Genomic DNA, 21,120 nt, shown 5'->3' on the forward strand with positions numbered 1-21,120 from the left:
TAGACAAGGGCTTGCCCTGGAGTGTCAGCCATGGGGCCTGGCCGGCGGGCGGGCTGTGGCCTGGAGGGTCAGCCATGTGCCCTCGGGGTGCACGAGTGTTGAGCATGCTGTGTGGTGTGGGGCTTGGAGGTCTGCTGGGCACCCATCACGGGGAGCTCCTGGGGGCAGTTGCTGTGGCCTGCTGGGCAGCAGGTGGGCGGACAGCACTGGAGGAGCTCCAGGGCTTCAGTGCAGAGAGAAAAGGATGAGCCACCAAATGAGGCTCTTCACCAAAATTAAAAACACAGAGGCGAATCACAATGTACATTTTGCCAAAACATAATAGAACAAAAAAAAAAAATCCACCTTAAGCCCATTGGATGATGGCCCATGTGTGGGAGGGGACAAACCGGAGCCAAAGCAAAGTAGAGCCAGGGAGAGAAGGCCTTGCCTGGACCTTCGCTGAGGATGGGTGGTCACGGGGGTCTCTGTGCCCGGCTGGAGGTGGAGGGAATGTGCAGGAGGGGATGGGGGGCTAACGGTGGTCTCTGTGCCCAGCTGGGGGCGGAGGGAGGTGCACAGGAGGGGATGGGGGGCTAACGGTGGTCTCAGTGCCCTTCTGGGGGCAGAGGGAGGTGCACAGGAGGGGATGGGGTTGGAGGGCTCACAGGGGTCTGTGAGCCTGGCTGGGGGTGGACGGAGGTGTGCAGGAGGGGATGGGGGGCTCACAGGGGTCTCAGTGCCCATCTTGGGGGTGGACGGAGGTGTGCAGGAAAGGATGGGGGGCTCACAGGGGTCTCAGTGCCCATCTTGGGGGTGGACGGAGGTGTGCAGGAAAGGATGGGGGGCTCACAGGGGTCTCAGTGCCCATCTGGGGGGTGGACGGAGGTGTGCAGGAAGGGATGGGGGGCTCACAGGGGTCTCAGTGCCTGGCTGGGGGGTGGAGGCAGGTGTGCAGGAGAGGACGGGGCCGTGCTGGGACATGGAGGCGCAGGACTGGTGGCCTGCCTGCCGGCGTCGCTCAGCTGTCTGGGCTGCTCAGGACAGGACCAGCCCTTCGGTTGGTGGTGGATGGTCCTCTCTGGAGGCCAGGAACTGTGGGCTTTGTCCTGACTGGCTCATTCTTTCACTCTGCCACGTTCTTTACAAACGCCAGACGTGTACGGATCTGAGTCCGGTCTGTTGTGTGCTGTGTCCAGGGATGCAGAAGCACCCTCCTGCCCCTCAGGGGAGTTCAAGGGAGGCGCCTGAGCAGGTAGGGGGGCTGCCTGGAGGAGGCAGCCCTGAGCAGAGTCTAAGCAGTGAGGAGGAAGGGCCGCACAGAGGAGGAACCAGGCTGGGTGGGGGTCCAGGGCTAGGGGCTGAGACTCTACCCTCTGCAGATGCTCCCGATGGAACCTGCCTCATGGCAGCCTGTGAAGGTTGAAGGAGGGGATGCACGAGAGCGCTGTGCTCAGAGCAGGGACCGTTGTTGTTCCCACTTTGCTTCCCTGGGTGGAGGGCCGCAAGGAGAGCTCCCTCCCCTCTTGCGTGCCCTCTCTGCCGCTGCCTGGCTCCTCCGCCTCGGGAGCCCCCGATCTGCCCCTCTTGCCCCCTGCCAGGGGCAGCGGCCTGGCCGACCCGTGCTGGGGCAGGACAGTCTGAGCTGCCTCCCGGTGGGGCGTCCTGCCTTCCTGTTCACCCCGCTGGGGCCATATCCCATCTGTCCCTGCCCCAAGTCCTCAGCTGCTCCCCGGCCCCACAGAATCGAGGCTGAGCTCCTTTGCATGGCGTGTGAGGCACTCTGGAGTCTGGCCCTTCATACCTCCAGCTCAGTCCCTAACCCCCCCGACCCTGTGGAACCCCGGACGCTAGCAGGGCCACATTGCTTGTCGTTCTCGCACAGATATGCAGAACACGGGGAGTCTCCTCCTGAGTCTTCGCACTGCTGTTCCAGTGTTTCGAGTGCCTGTAGGTCCCAACTGGGAAACTGCTATCCATCCTTCAAAACCCTGCTAATGCATAACTACCTGCTGTAAGGCATTCTCTGATGCCCTTGGACAGGACTAAACTCTCACCCCCATGCTCAGATGGCTCCTCTTCAATTTTTCCTGTATCCTAATTATTTGTTTACTTGCCTCTCTCCTCCATCAGATCAGGAGCTTCTAGAAAGCAAAGCCTGTGTCTTGAACACCAGCATTTCCTTGGCCCCAGGCCCTTCGATCAGCATACACCTGTGCTGTGCAGGTAAGTGGAGGGAGAAACAAAGGAGGCCCTCGTGGCCTGGTGCGGGGACTGTCCTCTCTGTGAATCCGGGGCAGGAGGGAAGACACTGCCCGGCAAGGTCAGTCGGAATGCCCGCACCCTCCGATCACACAGACACCATCTCAGAGAAAATGACAGTGTGTCTCAGGAACCTCTGCCAACTCGGTGGCCCGCCAGGTTCAGGCAGGACAGACGCTCAAACTAGGTCAGAGGCCCAGCTCGCCTGCCTCGTTGAGAGGCTCACGCGCTATGGTCACTGGAAAGAGTTAATCTTACATGAGATTATTTATCCATTTGGCTAATTAGATGTTAATAAACTATTTCACACCGCAGCTCCACGTTGCAAGAGAAATTTCAATGGGCTTTGCCAGGATGTCCTATTGGCGTTGGACGCTGGCCGGGTGCTGGGGCGGGGGTGGGGGATGGAGGGGGCTGGGCGCTGGCCGCCTCCACCAGCCGCCCCCCTCTGCCCCGTCACCCCCAGGCCCGTGTTCATTATTCACATGCATCTTTGCTTCCTTCATGGCACGCACCATGCACGGGCTCCGAGGACGGTGGTGAGGCCACCCAGACCCTGCCCTCCAGGGCTTGAGGCCAACGGTGGAGGGAACCACGGAGGGCGGGGCCACAGCCCCCACGGGGCCCTGGAGCACTTCACACACACGAGCTCACTGGGTGCACTTGTCATCCATCTCACACACCAGGGGACAAGCACAGAGGGGCTCAGCCAGTAGCCCAAGGGCACACAACTGTGTGCCGGGACCCCAGGCTGCTCCCGGTGAGGCTGAGTATGTACCTGTCCATCTTACTGCCCAGCTAGTCCACCGCCCAGTCAGGGGACTGTGGTGCTAGGCGTTCTCAGGGGAACAAGCAGGCATCCTGGTTTAGGCTGGGGAGGGGTCTGGGGGGTATCTGGACCAAGAGTCGGAGGTGATTAGGAGGCCCCAGGAAGCTCATAGAGTGGAGGCCACAGCAGGTGCAAAGGCCCTGAGTCAGGAGGGGTGAGAGCATAAAGGGTGAGCAGGGCTGAGATGGGGGCATGCGGCCCACAAGAGGAGGATCTGGGGAGGCTGAGGGTTGCACGCTGGGAGTGGCGTCCCTCCACAGAGGAGCACGGATGAGGTCCCGCTTATCTCTCCCCCTCTGGGAAGCCTGCCCAGGTCTCTCCCTCTCTTCAGAGGGGAGGTGACCTTTGGTGGCTCGGTCTCCCCCTCTATTCCCGACCCCTCTCTGGACGTTTCCCCAGCTGTCAATGTGGTATTTTGGATGGAGTGCAGGTCAGACGCCCCAGAAGCAAATCCACACCCTACCCCTTCACTGTGCGGCTCTGCTCAGAGGACTCAGCCTCCCTGAGCCCAGCGCCGCACCTGCAGAGGGAGGGCACGGGCTCCTGGGGCCAGGCACGAAGGGCACGAGTGGACCCCGGGATGCAGCCGGTCCTGGGTAAGTACGACTGTCCCCTGCCCTCATTCACTTCCCACTTTACCCCCCTGGGACCTGCTCCTTGGCCCTTCCCCCCGGGAAGTGAAAATCCAAGAGTAAGCCTGGGTGTGGTGCTGGTGGCAGCCCCCTCCCAGGACCCCGCCCCAGCTGCACAGACGCTCTGACAAGGGTCCAGACCCCCCACGCTGAGTTTCGCTCACTCTTGTTGAGGAGACAGCCCTGTTTTGATCTCAGCTGCCCCCACATCATCAGCCTTGCTCGTCTCTCTCTGGTCCAAGCGAGGACAAAACCCTTCTGTGCATTATACTCCCCACACAGCTGAGACGCCTTGGCATTGTCAAAAAGGGCATTTTAATCAGAACTCAAAGCCAGTGAGAACAAATATGTGAGTGAGTGAGTTCAAGAGCAAACACCAGTCGTGACTTCAAAGCCTGGGTTCTGGATCCCCGGGAACCGGCGGGAGCTCTGTTCCCACGTCCGGGGGCGGGGGCTTGGGCAGAAGCCCCTCCCGGGGGCTTATTTCTTTTGATCCTCAAGACAATCCCCAAAGACTCTGGAGAACATGAACCAAGCGCAAGAAATTTAAGACACTTGCTCTAGGGCATTGAAGCTCTGTTCACGGGTAACCACAGTTTTGCCCCAAATAGTAGGTCTGACTTTCCAAACTTCTGTGTAGTGACCTCTCTCAGTCAGGAGCTCTGCACACTGTGCATCCCTGGGGCCTCTCTCCACGGCCCAGGCCCCCCCGGGAGGCTTGGCCAGGCTGGTAGGGCTGGCAGGGAAGGTCCTGGGAATGACCTTGGCCTTCAAGTCTCAGGTCTGTGCAGCTTCCGGAGGGACAGAGCCCCGAGGAGCCGTGGACCAGTACAGGGGCTTCCCCTTTCTGCCTCATACACTGGCCGGCATGTGCCAGGTCTGGAGCTCAGGGGCCCTGGGTGGTGGACAGTCGCCTGGGCCGCCGCCCTGCTTGGGGGCAGTACTGAGCCCTGATGGGGGCAGGGATGGCTTCCGAGAAGGTGTGGCTCCTGCTGGGGCTCTGAAGCATAGCCAGGGCCTTCTAAGCGGAGGAGGCTGAGGGCAGCAAGGGGCAGGGCCTGAGTGTGTGTGCGGCCGGTGGTTTGGTGGTCCCTGCTTCCCTGGAGGGCACCGGGGGGCCCTGTGAGGGGCTCCTCCTGGCCTCCTCCCTGCACACAGCCCTGGGTCGCCCTAGAGAGAGATGTCCTGGCTCTCGGTCACTCCCAGGGGGGTTCACAGATGGAAGCAGCCCTGAGCTGGTCAAGCTTTAATAAGCAGTTACCTGGGCTGAAAAAGCTCTGATCTGTAGCATTTGCCAATTGCTACGGTGCAAATACCATGGAGAATTTCAGGCTAGCAAGGTGACATCACTGATGTGGCCTCGGGGAGAGCTGACCACGCGGGGCTCCCACGGGGCGGCGGGCTGCTTCCCGCTCACCCTTGATGAAGCTGTGAAGGCCACAATTCAGGCATGGAGTAGGGGTGGCCCAGGGGTTTGCTGGGGGTGGGGGATGGAGAGGCGCACCCGGGGCACCGGGGGCACCCGTGGAGGGCACTGGAGGGCCTTCGCCCAGCCTGATGTGGGCTCCTGCACACCCAGCCCCTCCCCGGCCCCTCAGCCCCTCATGCGTCAGACCCTGGTCCGGTCCTCCAGACTGAGTCACAGGAGCACGGCCCTCCAAGGGCAGAGGGCGCTGTATTTTGTCGATGCTCATACACGGGACCCAGCAGGTATCACAGTGACGATGAAATCTGAGACTCGCAGGCAGGCCTGTAGCCCCCGGGAGCTGAGAGGCGCCGCAGGAATTCAGACCCCGAATGCGATCCCCTGCTGCCTCCGGCCCGGGAGCGCGTGCCAGGGCCCCAGCTGTGCCCGAAACGCCGCTGGTCTGGCCGGGGCGAGGTTCTGGGGCCAAGAAGTCCTTGCGCATTGCCTTGCAGAAAGAAGGGCTCTTCCCAGGCCTGTTTATGCTCATAACCAATTTATCCCAATCAGAGCGCATGACCTCGGCGTGACTGATGGGTGGCTCAGACCACACAGCACAGAAATCAAGCCCCTGGTTTCCTGCCTGGCATGAAAGTGGCCTGGGGTTTGCATGGCAACGGCTTTGAGACTTTCTCCTGCTCCCAACTCAGGGAGCGTGTGCCTGCTCAGGGGGATTCTGCCGGCCCAGGCTGGACCTGCCGGCACCGTGACCTTGGACTGCAACACCCTGGCATCCGGGCCCGGTGGCAGCCCTGGCACAGGCACGGAAGCCCGCCACGCCAGGGTCTCTCATGTAGTGCAAACACAGCACCCCATCTCCCGGAGAAGCGTCTCCGACAGGTGACTCCTCTGCTCCGTCAGCTTGTGGCTTCCGGGCGGTCAGTGAGGGATGTGGCCAGAGGTCCCTGTGGCCATGGGCCTGCTCCCCACCTCCCTGCTGGAAAGCGGGCTTCCTGGCCTGATGTGACTGTGTGAGGGGGCCGAGCCAGTGGGCCAAACGCTCAGGCACCCTCCGTGCCCCTGGCGGAGGTCTGGTAGGTAGGAAGGCCAACCCATATCCAGAATCTCCCCCACTGAAAATGAAGTGCAGGCCCTTCCATCCTGGAAGGGACCCAGTGTGGTCAATTTGCCACCATGTGGTCATTTGGTCCCTTCGAGGAATGAGCCATATGTTGCTGACAGGTGGGGGCAGGCAACTGGGCAGCTGCGTGGGTAAGTGGGACCTTGTGCTGTTGGGCCCATGGGTTGCCTCCTTCTCTGCCTCCGTGGGCATTCATTCAGATGTCCTCAAGTCAGCATAGCGGTGGCAGTGACCGAGGCTGGCTGACTACTGGTCCGATCAGCCGTGCTCCGGGCATCTCCATCACAGACACACTCTTCACCACAGGCTTCAGGCTTCACGTCCTCTCCCACTTGCCCACCCACATGAATCTGACTCTCTCATCCTTTCCAGTCTTGGTCGCTTAGACTCCTGACCAACCGGCTAGACCACTTCTCCCTGCCCGTGGTCTGTGCACCTTCTGACCTCAGGGCAACTCCCTTGGCACACAGTGTGGATGAACAGGTGCACCGCCCAGAGCTCAGCCCAGTGGGTGGCCTTCCCTCTTCACTGTCTTTTGAGGTCACCCCGAGGAGGTTGGAGGGCGGCTTGTACCCACACGCCAGCCCAACCCACCCATGAACCAAGCTTTGGACTCTTCCTCCTCCTTCAGATGGTCCTCTGGGATTCCCTTTGTGGCCATACGAGTGAGCTGAGGGTGACGGGGCCCCAAGGTTCAGGCTACTTGCTTGTGAAGCTTCTTGGGTGAGGTCCCAGGTGTGCACACCACCCGCAGCTTATGATGGATTTTGCTGGGACCTGCGTCTCCTGCTGTGCCTATCCACAAAGTCCACAGCTGTCACCTCCAAACATACAGGGTCTGCCATCCTTGGGGCTCATGCGTCAGGCCGCCAGCTCTGTGGCTGGCCCAGTCCTGCTCTGTGCCCGCTCAAAGCCTGGGGCCCGAATCCGGATTCTCGGCGGGGACTTGGCACCCACTCTGCAGCAGAACAGCGTCGACCTGCTGGCTTTGATTTCTAGTTTCCTTCCTTTATGATCTGCTAGACTATTTTTTATGATTTCTATTCTTTTAAATTTGTCAAGGTTCGTTTTATGGCCCAGAATATGTCTGTCTTGGTGAATGTTCCACGGGCCCTTGGGAAGAGCGTTCCATCAATATTAATTAGACCTCATCGGGGGATAGCGTTATTCAGCCTAATATATCCTCCCTGATCTTCCGTCTGCCTGTTCTACCAATTACGGGGAGAGGGAGCCTCCATCTCTCACCTGAATTGTGGGCTTCTCCTTCCAGCTCCACCAGCTTTGCCTCATGTATTTTGAGGGTGTTGTTAGGCGCATACACGTTTGAGTCGGTCTCTTTGTTATTATGTTGTATTCTTCTTTATCTCTGATAGTAGTCCTTATTCTGAATGTACTCTGTCTGATGTAAACTCAGCTACTTTGGCTTTCTTTCGATTAGTGACTGCATGGTATCTTCCTCCATCCTTTTTCTTTTAACGTATCTATATTTTAGTATTGGAACTTGGTCTCTTGTAGACAGAGTATAGTTGATTTTTGCTTTTTTAAAGATCCAATCTGATTCTCTGTTTTTTTCACTGCCCTGTTTAGACTATTCACATGTAAACCGATGATTGAGATGGTTGGATCCAAATCTGCCATCTTGCTCTCTTCTATTCATTCCACTTCTACTTTGTTTTCCCTTCTCTTTCTGCCTTTTCTGAATTTAATTGAACGCAGTTTATGATTTCATTTTATCTTCTCTGTTGGCTTATTCTTTATTTCTCTTTAAAAAATACTAGTGGTTTCCCTAGGGCTGACAATGTACATTTTTAAGAAATTTGAGTCTACCTTCGAGCACACGATCCTTACATGAAAGATGTGACTCTCCACGTGATGTAACGATCTGATAACAAGATATTCCCAGTGGCCTCCTCCCGCCTTTTCTGCTCCTGTCATGTGTTCTACTTTTATATTCTGTAAACACACAGCACATTGTTGCTGTCTTTTCTCAGACTGTTATCTTTTAGAGCAAGGGTCCGCAGCCCGTTTTTGCCAACGAGGGCTTCTTGGCCCACAGCCATGCCCTTTGCCTACCTTGGTCCTGCTTTCATGTTGCCATATTTACTGCTGCTGGGCTGTCGCCACAAACCAGGGGTTCCCAAACCCCAAATATTGACTCTCTGTCCCTTTAAGAAGTTTCCTTACCCCTATTTTATTTTTTTTTAATTTTTTAAAAAAGATTTTATTTATTTATTTGACAGAGAGAGACACACACAGAGAGATGGAACACAAGCAGGGGCAGAGGGAGAGGGAGAAGCAGGCTTCCCGCAGAGCAGGGAGCCCGATGTGGGGCTCGATCCCAGGACCCTGGGATCATGACCTGAGCCAAAGACAGACGCTTAACGACTGAGCCACCCAGGCGCCCCCTTACCCCTATTTTAGATCAATTATAACTAAAGGAAGAAAAGAATTTTATTTTACCTTCATTAGTTTCATTTCCAACAATGCTCTTTGTTTCTGTAAATGGGTGTTTCTGACTGATCTGTTCCTCTCGCCTGAAAGATTTCCTTGGACACTTCTTGGAGACAGGTCTGTCAGCAGTGAATTCCCCCAGGTTTTGTTTGAGAAAGTCTCAAGTCCTCTTTCATTTGTTTTATGAACTCGACTTATTTTTATAATTGAAAATTCCAAAGCTGTTTACAATGAGAAGGGTGCCACATAAGGAACATGTAAGTAATCATCCCCGGCTTAGCAGTGCCCAGCTCTGGGCCCATCTTCATCAACAATTCCTCCTAAATTCCTCCTAAATTCTGGCCAATTCCTCCTAAAAACTGTTTAACATCTGCCATAACATTTGAGAATGTGTCTGTAAAAGATAATGGTTTCAAATCATTAATGATAGTGATTTTAAAATCTTAAGAAATTAGCTGTACCACACATGAAAAATTAACAATACTCCGTTAATATTATTAAATATTGAAGCAAGGTTTGAGATTCCTTAATCATTGCATAAAGGCACACCATTTTGGAAAAGTTTTTCCCAAAGACCTTGGAGTTGACAGGGCTTTCCTTCATCACTTTGAAGGCATCTCCCATGGTCCTCTCGCTCTCTTGATGAGAAGTTGCTGTGATTCTTGCCTTCGTGCCATGTTTTCTCTCCCACCGGGGCTGCCTTTAAGATTTTCTTGTTGTTGGTATTCGGAAGTTTGGATATTTGGAGGGAGGAGAAGAGTAGTTTATCCTGTTTGGTGTTCTCAGAGCTTCTTCAATCTGTGATTTGCATCTTTCACTATTAAAAATTTCTTGGCTGTTGTGTCCCATATACTTCTGGCCCACCCTCTCTGCCCTCATGCTATTCCAATTATGCGTGTGTTAGACCACTTGATGTTTTCCTACGGCTCCTGGATTCTCTGTTCTGTCTTTCCCCTCCCCCACCTTTTCTTTTCCTCTTTGTGTTTCCAGTTGGATAATTTCTGTAGATATAGATATATTTTCAGGTTCACCGATTCTTTCCTCAGCTGGGTCAAGTCTACTGAAGAGGCTATCAAAAGCACTCTTCACCTGCGTGACAGAGGTTTCTATTCCTGGCATTTCAATTAGAATTTCCTGCTGTCTGCCAAAATTACCTATCTGAGTTTGCATGTCGTGTACCTTTTCTATTAGAGCCTTGAACACATTAATCATAGTTATTTCAATTTCCCTGACTGGGAGTTACACCCTCTGTGTCATATCTGAGTCTGGTTCTGACAACTGCTGTGTCTCTTGGGGGTGGACTTTATCCTGCCTTTCTGTGTGGCTCACAGGTTCTGTTAGAAGGGGGACACATTGTTTAGGACAGAAGATACAGAGGTAGATATGTTCATGCTTGGAGATGAGCCCGCCTTTGCTTCCGCTGGGCTTTAGCATGAAGGTTTGTGAATTCAGTCAGGAACTCGGCTGGCTTTGGGGCTTTCGTGGCTATGACTGCCCTCTCCGTGCCCTCTGGCTGCAGATCCCGGGGTGTGGGCTGCACATGGGCTCCTGCTCATCCCCCAGCAATAATTCTGGTCGGAGCACATGTTCCTGCCCACCCTCCAGGCTGGGGATTGCATCTTAATGTTTTTCTCTTTACTTGTTTGGGAGCGGCAGTGGGTTTCCATCAGTGACCTTGGTGACAATATATATATATATTTTTTGGCTCTTCCTTCCACAGATTAAGCCTTTTTTTTTTTTTTTTTTCCTGTAGGGAGGTAGGACAGATGGATCTGAGCAGATTCTCAGAGTGGCCGGTATTGTCTTCCTCCAGGCGGACCATGGGAAATTTTTCAGGAAAGTCACAGGTCTTCCTTGTAAGCTCCTGGTGGGGTTTGAGGAAGGAAATTCTCTGTACATTCACAGCCCCCAGGGTTCACACTTACATGGTAGCCCTGCTCAGTCCTCAACAGTCTAGTAAACATTTCAGCCAGCTTATATGGTGTCTGCCATGCTTGGGTCCTCTCTCTTCCTGAAGCCATCTCCTTTCCCAGATTTCAAGTTACTTGATTTTCTTGTGACATCCATTCTCTGGCACATTCAGTAAAGGCCATTACCGTTTTCCAGCATTTGTCTTTTTGCAAGAGAGGCAGAGATGGTTTTCCTGTCCTCTCCATCCCTGAGCTGGGATCAGAAGTCCCCAGGAGTCAATCAACAATGAAATGATCTAGAAAATGAAAAGACCAAAGTAAAAGCTTATGATTTAGAATTATGGCAATGGCCACTGGGAGCATCATATCCCAACATGGGGGACGTGTCCGGGGGAGTCCTGGTGGAGGATGTCTGTTTTTATTTTGTGTCCCTCTGCACTTTTCCATAAAGAGTCAATCATACACTCGTGTTGGTTTGCTTAGGGACCAGTTATACACACACACACACCCCTAAAGGAGCAGTTAGAAAAGTAGTATGTGGGTCAGGGTGGTCCCTGCAGTGTCATTAAAGAAAGGCAGGCTTTGAGAAAGGAAGGGTGTCAACATCAGAGTGGAGATTCATTCTGATGTGCTCTGCTGGCCTGGAAGTTTGAAAGTCCTTGATGCCTCGCTCTATCGATTCTTATTTTTCCAAATGATGATATAAATTTAAGAAGGAATCCATAACTCTGGATCTTCCAATAGCTCATGGAGCATTAACAGGTAAGTCTCTGGCTTAGTTGCTTGACATTAAGCTTTAGAATAGGATTAATTGAGTTGGGTTCTGGAGCATGAGTCTTATGGGGTGTCAATTGATGTTACTAAAAAAAGCAATTCTGTGGCCAATCAAGTTAAAATGCTTGCTAAAACAGAAGTAAGAATTCTTGGCTGCAGGACTTCTCAGAGCCTTGAATCGGCTCTATCCACAGTGACTCCTAAAGGGGCCACATAGTATGTTTAGTCTGGAATTCCTTTTCTTTTGGGGTGTCTCCGGAATTACTGATTCTATGAAGGCTCACATTGGGGAAACCAGGAATGGGAGAAGACTATGTCTGTGGGCATGAATTCTGGTTCCCCTGATTTGGTCACCCCAAGCCTTGGTCTTGTCATCCATGAAGTGGGTCTTAAATTCCTTTTGTGATTGTTGTAGGGCAGTAAAAAGTGGGGAAGCCGGTGGGCGAAGCCCGGCCTGCACAGTTTCCAGTCCCTGCCGCTGGGCTGGCTGCCTCCCTGGCCGGCAGGGATGGGTTATGGCAGCCTCACTTCCTCGCCTCATGGGAGGTCCCTTGTGAGGACCCACGGAGGCCAGCATCCCTGCTGCATCTGAACACGAAGGCTGCTCGTGGGGCTGTAAGAGTCTGCAGCTGGAGGCAAATGCCCATCCTGGTGCTGGGTCCACGGGGACCCCTGACTTCCAGTGCGCAACTTCCCGCACAGGGTGGTACCTCGGGGCAGGAGGACGGAAGGCAGTCCGAGGAACTGGTTCTGGGCGCTCAGTGCTCAGCTGAGAATGTTTATTGACAGTTTCCCGATTCTGGCCTTGCTCTCGGGAAAGGGTGGGCCACGTTCTTTGTCTCCACTGGTGACGATGTAACGAGCCGTGGGGGCCAGCGCACCAAGCCTACCAGTCTTGTCTGCCTTGCCGTGCGGGTGCCCTTGGTACCTGCATTGTGAATCCCATCTGCTCCAGAGTCCGGCCTCTGCTGCTAGGGATGCAGGGCCGAGTGAGGGATAAAAAAGATGGACCAGGAAGGTGTTCAGAGGCCCGAGGTCCGTGGCCACCTTTCAGGCCATCCTCGGGACAGTGGCTCCATCCACATACAGAGGGGAAGGGAGGCTGGGCGGCTGAGAGTGAAACTGCGCTGAGCAGGCTCGCCTACAGAGCACTGGAACATTCTCTGCCTCGTTGAGCTCACCTGAGAGGCACCCCCCCACCGCTGATAGAAAGGAAGCCTCAGGAAGGTCTTAGAACGTGCCCAAGACCCGACTGCATGGCCTTTCACTTCCAATCCCACACCGCGCCCAGCCCACACTGACGGCCTGGGAAAGACATCCCCTCGCACACCTCCAGTCCTCACCAGAGGGGCTGGTGCGGGCGCTGAGGTTCCAGAAGACCACCTGGGCCAGGGGCGTGATTGGGTTGGGGGCCAGGAGGGAGGGCACAAGCAAGGGCAGCTTAGCTAAACAAGCACACTTCTCAGCAGCCTGTCCGCCCTGGTGCTGCTTGCCCGGTGTGTCTGTGGAGGGCTCGTATCCTCACGGCGAGAACACCCAAGACTCAACATCTGGCGTGAATGCACACCATACAGATTGGGTCAGAGGCCCTCCCCTGTTCCCCTGGGCACCCCAGAGCCCTGGCTGGAGTGTGTGGTCGACGTCGTGGGTAAGGCGACACCATGCCTGTGGCTGAGGCTGGAAGTCACAGACAGACAGCCGGGAGCCCGGCCCAAACGCGGCCCTGACGTCCCCTGATGTCCACCCATGGCAGGTGTGGGCAAACTTTATCAGTAAACGTCTCCACGGTGAACAGTGTAGGCTTTGTGGGTCAGAGTCTCTGCAGAAGCTGCACTTCAACACGCCCACAGACCACGGGTCAGTGACTGGGCGTAGCTGCGTTCTAACAAGACTGTATTCATAAAAACAGCGGGTAGGGGATTTGGCCCAAAGCCTGTCACTTCTGATCTCTGCCGTGGTGCTAATGCGTGTATTTGTCAAAACTGCAATGCTGACATTGGACTCTTGCCACTGACCCAACGGTGCAGACCTGATGTGGGTTCCAGCACTTTTCCCACCATTGCCCTTCCGGCGTCCAGGATGCGGAGCGGGGTGGCCCACCGCACGGAGCTGCTGCGTCCCGTCCCTCCGCCTCCTCTGTCTGGGCTGGTTTCTCTCGACGTGGACGTGGAGGTCTCTCAAGCCCAGCCCACTCCCAGGGGAGCTGGATTCAGCCGCCTCCTGCAGGGAGACGCATCAAAGCGTTTGTGGACACATGTTAACAGAAACCCCCCAGTTAATACACATTCTGGGATTCGGGGAGAAATGCTTGAGGCTCTGCCAGCATCTTCTTCTTAACATCTGCCTTCTGGTTTTGCTGCCCATCAGTGCGTCTTGCCTAAGGGAGAACTATTGTGAAGTTTTAGTGGAGATTTTCCACTTTTGGGTTCCTTCTGCATTTAGTATTGGGACCTCTTCTGTAAGGAGGATTTGTCCCTTCTCCTCGCTTACTTACTTACTCAACCATTTATTTATGTTGGTGCAGATTCGTGGGTCGTTGTCCTGCGCCGTGGCTTCTACCCAATCCCACGTGAGTTTCTTTGCCGCTCAAATTGTTCAGCTGTGGCTGTGGGACCTCTTTCAGGGCTTGCCTCAGTTGGTGCCCGTTGGTCATGGCTCATCTGTTCCCCGTTCCCGTGACCACTTACTTCCACAACACGCCCGGGCGCATCTCATCTTCCATCCACTCCAGCTCCGGAATGATCCATCTGGGGATGTCTGCAGTGGTGTTTAGAAACCACGGTCGGGCCTGCGTGTGCTCATGCGATGGGGGTTTCCAGGGAGCAGTGCTGGGACGCAGATACGTGCTTCAAACCATGTGCGAGTACCTTTCCGTCTCCTGTCCTGCGTGCACCTGCGTGTGTCTACCAGAAAGTAAATCCCAGTCCGTGTGCAGCCTCTGACCCTGCCCCTGCCCTGCAGGGTTATTCTAGTCCTCCTCTCCTCCTTGTTGGCAACCTGCCCCCATTATCCACATCTGCTGCTTTATGTGTTCAACAAGGTACCATCAGAGCACAGAGTTTATGATAGTTTTTTATCAAATCAAAACATCGTTCCAAATTACAGCTTCCTTTGAGCTGCTTCTGTGCGTGAGGTCATGTTTCACATCTGTGATGTGGTTAGATTCACCTGTATGTTGCATTCCATCCTGGGGCTCCTGACAGTGCTCACTTACTTTTGTTTTGTTGGGATGCCGTCAAGTTCACTCTTCGTGACACACACTTCCCTGGGGGTCGCCCATGCCTCGAACCCAGTTCCCACCATCACTGTCCCATTCAGCTCAGCTCCTTGGCCCCCAAGCCCTCTGTCCTCCCTCAGCCCCCACAATCACTGTTTCCTAGTTCTCTCTTTCCAGACAGTCCTATAAATGGAATCCCAGCATCTGAAGCCTCTTGGGTCTGACTCCTTTCACTTAGCAAAGTACATTCGAGAGTTGATATTGTTGCACAAACTGGCAGTGAGCCCCTTTCGTGGCTGACCAGTGGTCCATTCTCCAGACACGCCATGCCGTTTCTCCATGCAATGCCCTCACGGCATCTTGGTTGACCCCACTTTTGGTGATTATGAATAAATCTCCCATGAACATTTATGTTCACATTTTTGTGGGGACATAAATTTTCACTTAACCTGGTAGATACCTGGGATTTTCAGAGTGGGATTACTTGGTCTTATAGTAAGAGTGTGTTTAACTGGATAAGAACCCACCAGACCCTCTTCCAAAGCAGCTGCCCCGTTCTTCACTCCCACCAGTAATGGGCAGGAGCAGGGGTTCCTGTTGCCCCACGTCCTCTCCAGCACTTGGTGTTGTCAGGTCTTCCTGTTTTGTTGTGGTTTTTAGTTTGCATTTCCGTAAGGACCAGCTCTGACAAGCATCTTCTCCTGGGCTCCTTAGCCATCCATGTGTCTTCTTGGGTGACGTATCTGTTTTCATCTTTTATCCACCTGTTAGGTTGGATTTTATCGTCAAGGCTTGTGCATCTGCCAGCTGGGGTGGGCCCACTTTGCTCTGCACGAGCACGGACACCTTCTCCCTGGATCTCTCTGGCAGCTCTTCTCTGGCCTCGGCTGGTTTCTTTGCATGAGAAAGAACGCTCTGTTTATATGATCTTGGGGAGCCTCTGGGGGTCGTTGGAGCTCTGTCTCTGTGCAGCTTTTTCCTTGGTCCCCCAGACCCCTGGCTCTGTTTCCTCATCTCAGGGGTCCAGAGCCCTGCCTGGGCCTCCCTCTCGGAGCCTGACACCTGCTCACAGCAGTAGGCCCAGCCTCACTCATTCCCATCTCTGGGGATCACGGTCCTTCATTCCCTAGTGTGCAATATCTTGACAACTATTTGGCTTCCTGTTTTTGTTCTAGGGAGTCCCGTGACTCCATCCTGGCCAGTCCTGGGTGCGTGCTTACAAAGTGCTTTACTGTTTGCAAAGTACGTCCATGTACGTCATTCCCACTGATTGTCACAGCGACCAGAGGTCAGCACTATTTCCCCCAATTTACAGCTGCAAACATCCCGGTGCAGGGGACAAGGGTGACTTAGCTTGAAGTTCAGAGGTCAGAGGTCATGCCCCAGGCAGTGTCAGGGTCTGGCTTCCTGCTGCCAGGGTCAGTGATTTTTCCAAATGCAGCTCAGGGTGCTGGCTCCAGCACTCAGGGGCCGAAGGGATGGGAGGGGCACGGAAAGACTCGTGGCTGGGGCAGGACGTGACCTGAGACCAGGATGGGTGATCTTGGGGATAAGAGAGGAGCAGGGACTCGACCTTGGAGGCCAAGTGTAAGGTCAGCAGGAAGAGAGGTTCTCCCGGGGAGCCCGCTGAAGGGTGACACCCATGCGCTGTCTGGTTTCCTCGACAGGTGCAGAGGCTGAGAGTCCCTCTCAGAGTCCAGGACCAGTGACCCTGGAAAGACCCGTGGACATTCTCTAGTTCTGTGCTCCGCCCACCTGTCACAGGTGGGGAAACTGAGTCAGGAGACTGGAGGGACTGGGAAGTTGCGGTCAGGCCTGGGACACGACTTCAGTCTCGGACCTCACTTTCTTCTTCACGCTGCAGCTTTTTTTTTTTTTTACATGGTTCTCTTCCTACTTGTTTATTTTTGCCCTCAGCTTGTGCATTTTTGTGCTATTAATATCTAATTAGACACAGCTTTGGATTTCTTCCTTTATCTTCAGGGCACATGTTTATTTTAGACCTGAAGTGGCAAGCTGAAGGGGAATACTTAAACTGTGGAAACACTGAGAGTTTAGCCACAGGGCCAGGAGCCCGCTAGGTATGAAATACAGCGACGCCGAGTAAAGTGCACGGCTCCCCGCCCTCGTGGGCCATCCTGTGACGGCACTTAGGTCTCGAAGCTGCCGCTTCGGTTTGGGGGTCGTGTCTTTATCTGCGTACCCCAGCACCTACCTTGGTGTAACCGCCGACCCACGCCGTCTCCGGGCTCTTCTCCCATCCCCTGCTCTGGTCTCAGAGTTGACGATGGCTGTCTTGTGGACCGGGGAGATGCTGGAATTGGGGAGGCAGCTCTCAGGACCCTCCCGGGGTGCGCTTGCTCCGTCCGTCAGTGCGAGAAGGGCTGTCCGTTTCCAGAACCCGCGCCCCGGCATCTGCCGGCCGCTGGTGCTGAGGCTCCGGGTAGCGAACGTGCGGTATCTGCGGCCCCCACCGCACCAGACATCACTGCTTGCTCACAGGGCTGTCAGCATCTGTGCTCTGCAGGGTCTGCTGGGGTCTGTCCCGCGTGTCCCTCATCCTAGAAACAGCAGCTGCCGAGCATCCTCTTCCGTGGCCAACGGTGGAAACACAGAGGTCAAACCACCTGCGCAAACACCTGTAGACGTCTTCGTCCAAAGTGTCTGCTGGCATCCCACTGACCAGCGCAAACTGCACGGTCCACCCAGGCATGTGCTGAGCACCCCAAAGTCCCACCCAAGGGGAGGGTGTGACCCCCGGGGACAATAATCCTGACTAAACCTGCATGCTGGCCCTGGCTGCGGCCACAGCCTCTCTCCCGAGACTTCAGTCCTGCTTCCCGGTCCTTGTCGGGGGGGCTGCTCCCCATCTCTCCCATCTTCCTGCTAGTGCTGCTTCCTTGTGGGTCACCATGTGTGTCTGGGGGACCTTCTCTAGGCACGCGGCTCACGGTGGAAGGAGCCTGGGTGGGAGGGACAGTCTGTGCACCCCCGGAGTCATTAAATGTCACCGAACAGCTCAGCAAGGTGGTTGCATGGACCCCTGCCCCTGTTTTCCTCTCTAAGTGTTGGCATCCTCAGCCTTACAGATTTTGTTCAATGCGTGGGTGTCGAAGGGTGAGTTCCTCTTGTTTTAATTGCATTTCCCTGACTAATGGTGCGGTTGAACATTTAAAATGTATTTATTGGCCATTCGCTTGTCCTTCTGGGGCTGCTGTTACCTTTGCTCCCCCACCTGCCCCTGCTTCTGGCCTGACCGGCTCTTCCTGACCAACTGGTAGGCGTTCACCCGTCTCCTGGCTCATCTTTTTGTCAGCCGCACGCACGGCACATTATCTTTTCCTGTATTTTTCCTTTGTTTGCAGAGTTTTTGTTATAGAAGACGTTTTAATTTTAATTGAGTAAAAGTGACTCTTTACTGAAGGTCATGGGCCTTTTGTGTCTAGTTTAATTAATCCTCTCCTACCTCCAGTTTATGAAGATATGACCTAATATTGTCTCCTTAAAGTTCACTTCTTCACGTTAGGGATTTACTCCACCTGGGATTTATTTCTGTGCCTGGCATGAAGTAAGGACCTAGTTTTATTTCATTTCGGAGCCAGTTGTCACCGCGCCACTTAATGCAGGTTTAGGATATTCTACATCGAATCCAGCCCCTCCTCTGACATTCCCCGAGCGCTGCACGTGCAAACAGACCCGCTTCGGGCCCCCTCTCCGTCCCGTGGCCCGTTTCCATCTCAGCACCAGGGACACGCGGACTCAGCTCTCGTCACTCCCTAAACGTTGACTTCTGAACAGACGAGTTGACCTTCTGAATCTTGGCTATTCCAGACTCTTTATTTTCCTTATTAATTTTCTGATTCTCTAGTAGAAGTTCCATAAAACGCCCTATTGAAAGTTGATTGGAATGTAATGACTTCAAAAACTATTTTGGGGGAAATTCACATCCTAATGGGATTTGAGTCTTCTCGTTAACGGACTCGGTGTAAGTGGTAGTCACTGGCACTGTGCACGGGGCATCCAGGGGTCTCTCCCCTTCTGGGAACAGGCACATGGTGCTTCCTGCCCTTGGGGAGGAGGGATCCCACGACTGCCTCTGAGCGTGAGCGGCAGTGACGTGGGGCACTTCTGGGCCCGTAGGCACAGTGGCTGCTGATGTTCGTGATGCTGTCTGCTCTGCAGCCTGGGGCCTCCCACGGACCCAGGTGGGTAGGAAGCACGGGGCGCCACCCCGTGGTGTGCACTGCCGGCTGGTATGGACCCGTGAAAGCTTCGTTCAGTGTTCTGGAATTTTGCAAGTTGGTTTGATTCGTGGTGTTGTCTTGAAATCCACCACAATGGGGGTATTCACACCCCAGAAATCTGCAGATGCAATAAGTCAACCTTTTAATTTTTCCCTGAAGAGCAGGGATGTTTATTTTATTTGTCTATGTAGAATGAGTAGTTAAACACTTGCTAGCACACCACTGAGAATGTGGTTGATATTGTTTTTTTCCACGGAAGACTGGTGTGACTCCTGTCTACCCCAGTTTTGTGTCGCCACTGTAGACCTTTAAAAACAATGTTTTTTAACTGGTTGTTGCTGTCATAAAAGAACACCTTCGGCTTTCGTGTGTCAATCAAGGACACAGGAGCGAGCCTGGATTGTCCTATTAGGTTCTCCAGATGGGCTGGTCTTTTCTATGAAGACCATCGTGTTGCTACAAACAAGGACAATTTTGTCTGTTTCTTTCCAATTTCTACTCTGCATTCTTTTTCTTCTCTTATTGTTTTGGCAAGTACATGTGGAATGGTGACGTGAACTGTGTCCTCGCCTTGTTGTAAGTTAGAGGAGTTTTACCATTAAGTAAGTATGTTGTTCATTGTAGGCTTATAATTGAACTTCACTATGATCAGGACATTCTATTTCTTATTTTTAAGAGTTGTTTTTAATCAATAATAAATGAGAATGTTACTTTTGCATCCTATGTGATAGTCCCTGGTGTTTTATTTAGATTTATTAACATGTGATATCTTATTAGAATTTCTGACATTGAATTATCCTTGCATTCCTGAACTCAAGCCTATTGCATCCAATTAAACAAGCCTCACAAATTAGTTAGGTAACGTCTCCCTTTTCCCTCATCCCTGAAACAGTTTGTACAACAAAAAGACTGTCTTTATGGGATCACACTTTTCACCACTGGGTCCAAATTATTTAATGATTGTTGGTTCATTCAAGTTATCTATTTCTTCAGTTAATTTTGGAAATGTTTATGGTGAATGCATTAGTGTCCTCGGGCCATCGTAACAAATGACCACAAACTGGGTGTTCTGGCTTCCAACAAGAGAAACTGATTCTTTCAACGTTCCGGAGACTGAAGTAGGAGATCACAGTGTCCACAGGGCTGATTCTGGCTGGAGGCTTGGGGAAAATCTGCCCCTCTCCCCTTCCTGCTTCTGGTGACACCCGTGACTCCGGGCGTCCTGTGGCTCATAGACACACAACCCGGACCTCTGCCTTTGTCAGCACATACGGTATTTTCCCATGTGTCTTTCCCACCCTAATCCAGTATGACCTCATTTTAACTGATATCTGCAAAGACCCTATTTCCAAACAATGTGATGTTCTGAGGTTTGGGTAAACATGGAATTTGGGGAATACTATTCAATGCACTATGGTGAGCGTGGGGACCATGCTAGCCTCATCCCTTGCCTGGATGGGGTCCTTATTGCCGGAGCTGGTAGATGATCCGGCTCCAGAGTCTTATTTAGGGCTTGCTTGCTGGGCCCAGTCTTGGCATGCTTGTCATAGGACACAGCAGGTGTGGGATGCTCTCATAATCAATACCTGTGAGAGGTGAGGGAACTGGGCTGGGCAGAGGGAGAGGCCTGGTGGCTGTGTGGTCACAGCAAAGGCCTCAGCCAGTGTGAAGAGCATGTGGGTCTAGGATGGCCCTTTAGCGCTATTCCAAATTGAAGCAGGAGGGTGAGGCCTTTGGCCTGTCTCTGGGTATGAGCCACCCCAGCAAGGGGCTTGACACTGGGGGGGACAGCTCCCTCTGGCCAAGGGCAATTCTGGGAGAGACTCAGCTGTGACCATCTACACCCACCACTCCTTGTGGCTGGGGGATGGATCACCCTGGTCCTGAAGATGGCATTTGGGCAGCGTACGTCAGCACTGGGCTGGTGTCACCAGGAGGAGCCCAGTGCCTATCTTGGAATGTTCCTGCCATGTGTTGGGGTCCTGGCCCCATAGACTCTTGCCAGTGATCCTGCCAACTGCATGGCCCCAAAGACAGCCCATCTGGCTGATGTCATCTGACAGGAGTGGGGCCAAAGTTGGCCAATCATGTTCCCTACACAGGTTGTAGGGAAACCCCATATCCGTAGGCTGGAACCCTGCCCCTAGCACCAAATTTGGAGAGAGAGCAGTTGTAGAGGTGATTAAGTTAAAATGGGGGTCATTGGGGTGGCCCTAATCCAGTGTGACTTGTGTCCTTATTAGAAGGGGAGGTTTGGACACGCACACACGCACACA

At 53.6% G+C, this 21,120-nt stretch overlaps 1 long non-coding RNA gene across 5 annotated transcripts; it reads left to right on the forward strand.

Moving 5' to 3' along the window:
- The first annotated feature begins 329 nt into the window (after positions 1-329).
- Positions 330-19,539, forward strand: LOC118548730 (uncharacterized). Of its 5 annotated transcripts, none has more exons than XR_013447460.1 (7): positions 330-483; positions 1,136-1,234; positions 1,865-1,993; positions 2,113-2,205; positions 3,496-3,666; positions 15,776-15,888; positions 16,268-19,539. It is a non-coding gene; the product is annotated as an uncharacterized LOC118548730 (long non-coding RNA). The 5 variants fall into 5 exon arrangements; XR_013447457.1 differs by having other exon boundaries at positions 3,501-3,666; XR_013447458.1 differs by having other exon boundaries at positions 3,501-3,666; positions 15,776-15,808.
- Positions 19,540-21,120: the final 1,581 nt, after the last annotated feature.

The sequence above is a fragment of the Halichoerus grypus genome, chromosome 5 (assembly GCF_964656455.1).
Source record: "Halichoerus grypus chromosome 5, mHalGry1.hap1.1, whole genome shotgun sequence".
Taxonomy (NCBI): domain Eukaryota; kingdom Metazoa; phylum Chordata; class Mammalia; order Carnivora; family Phocidae; genus Halichoerus; species Halichoerus grypus.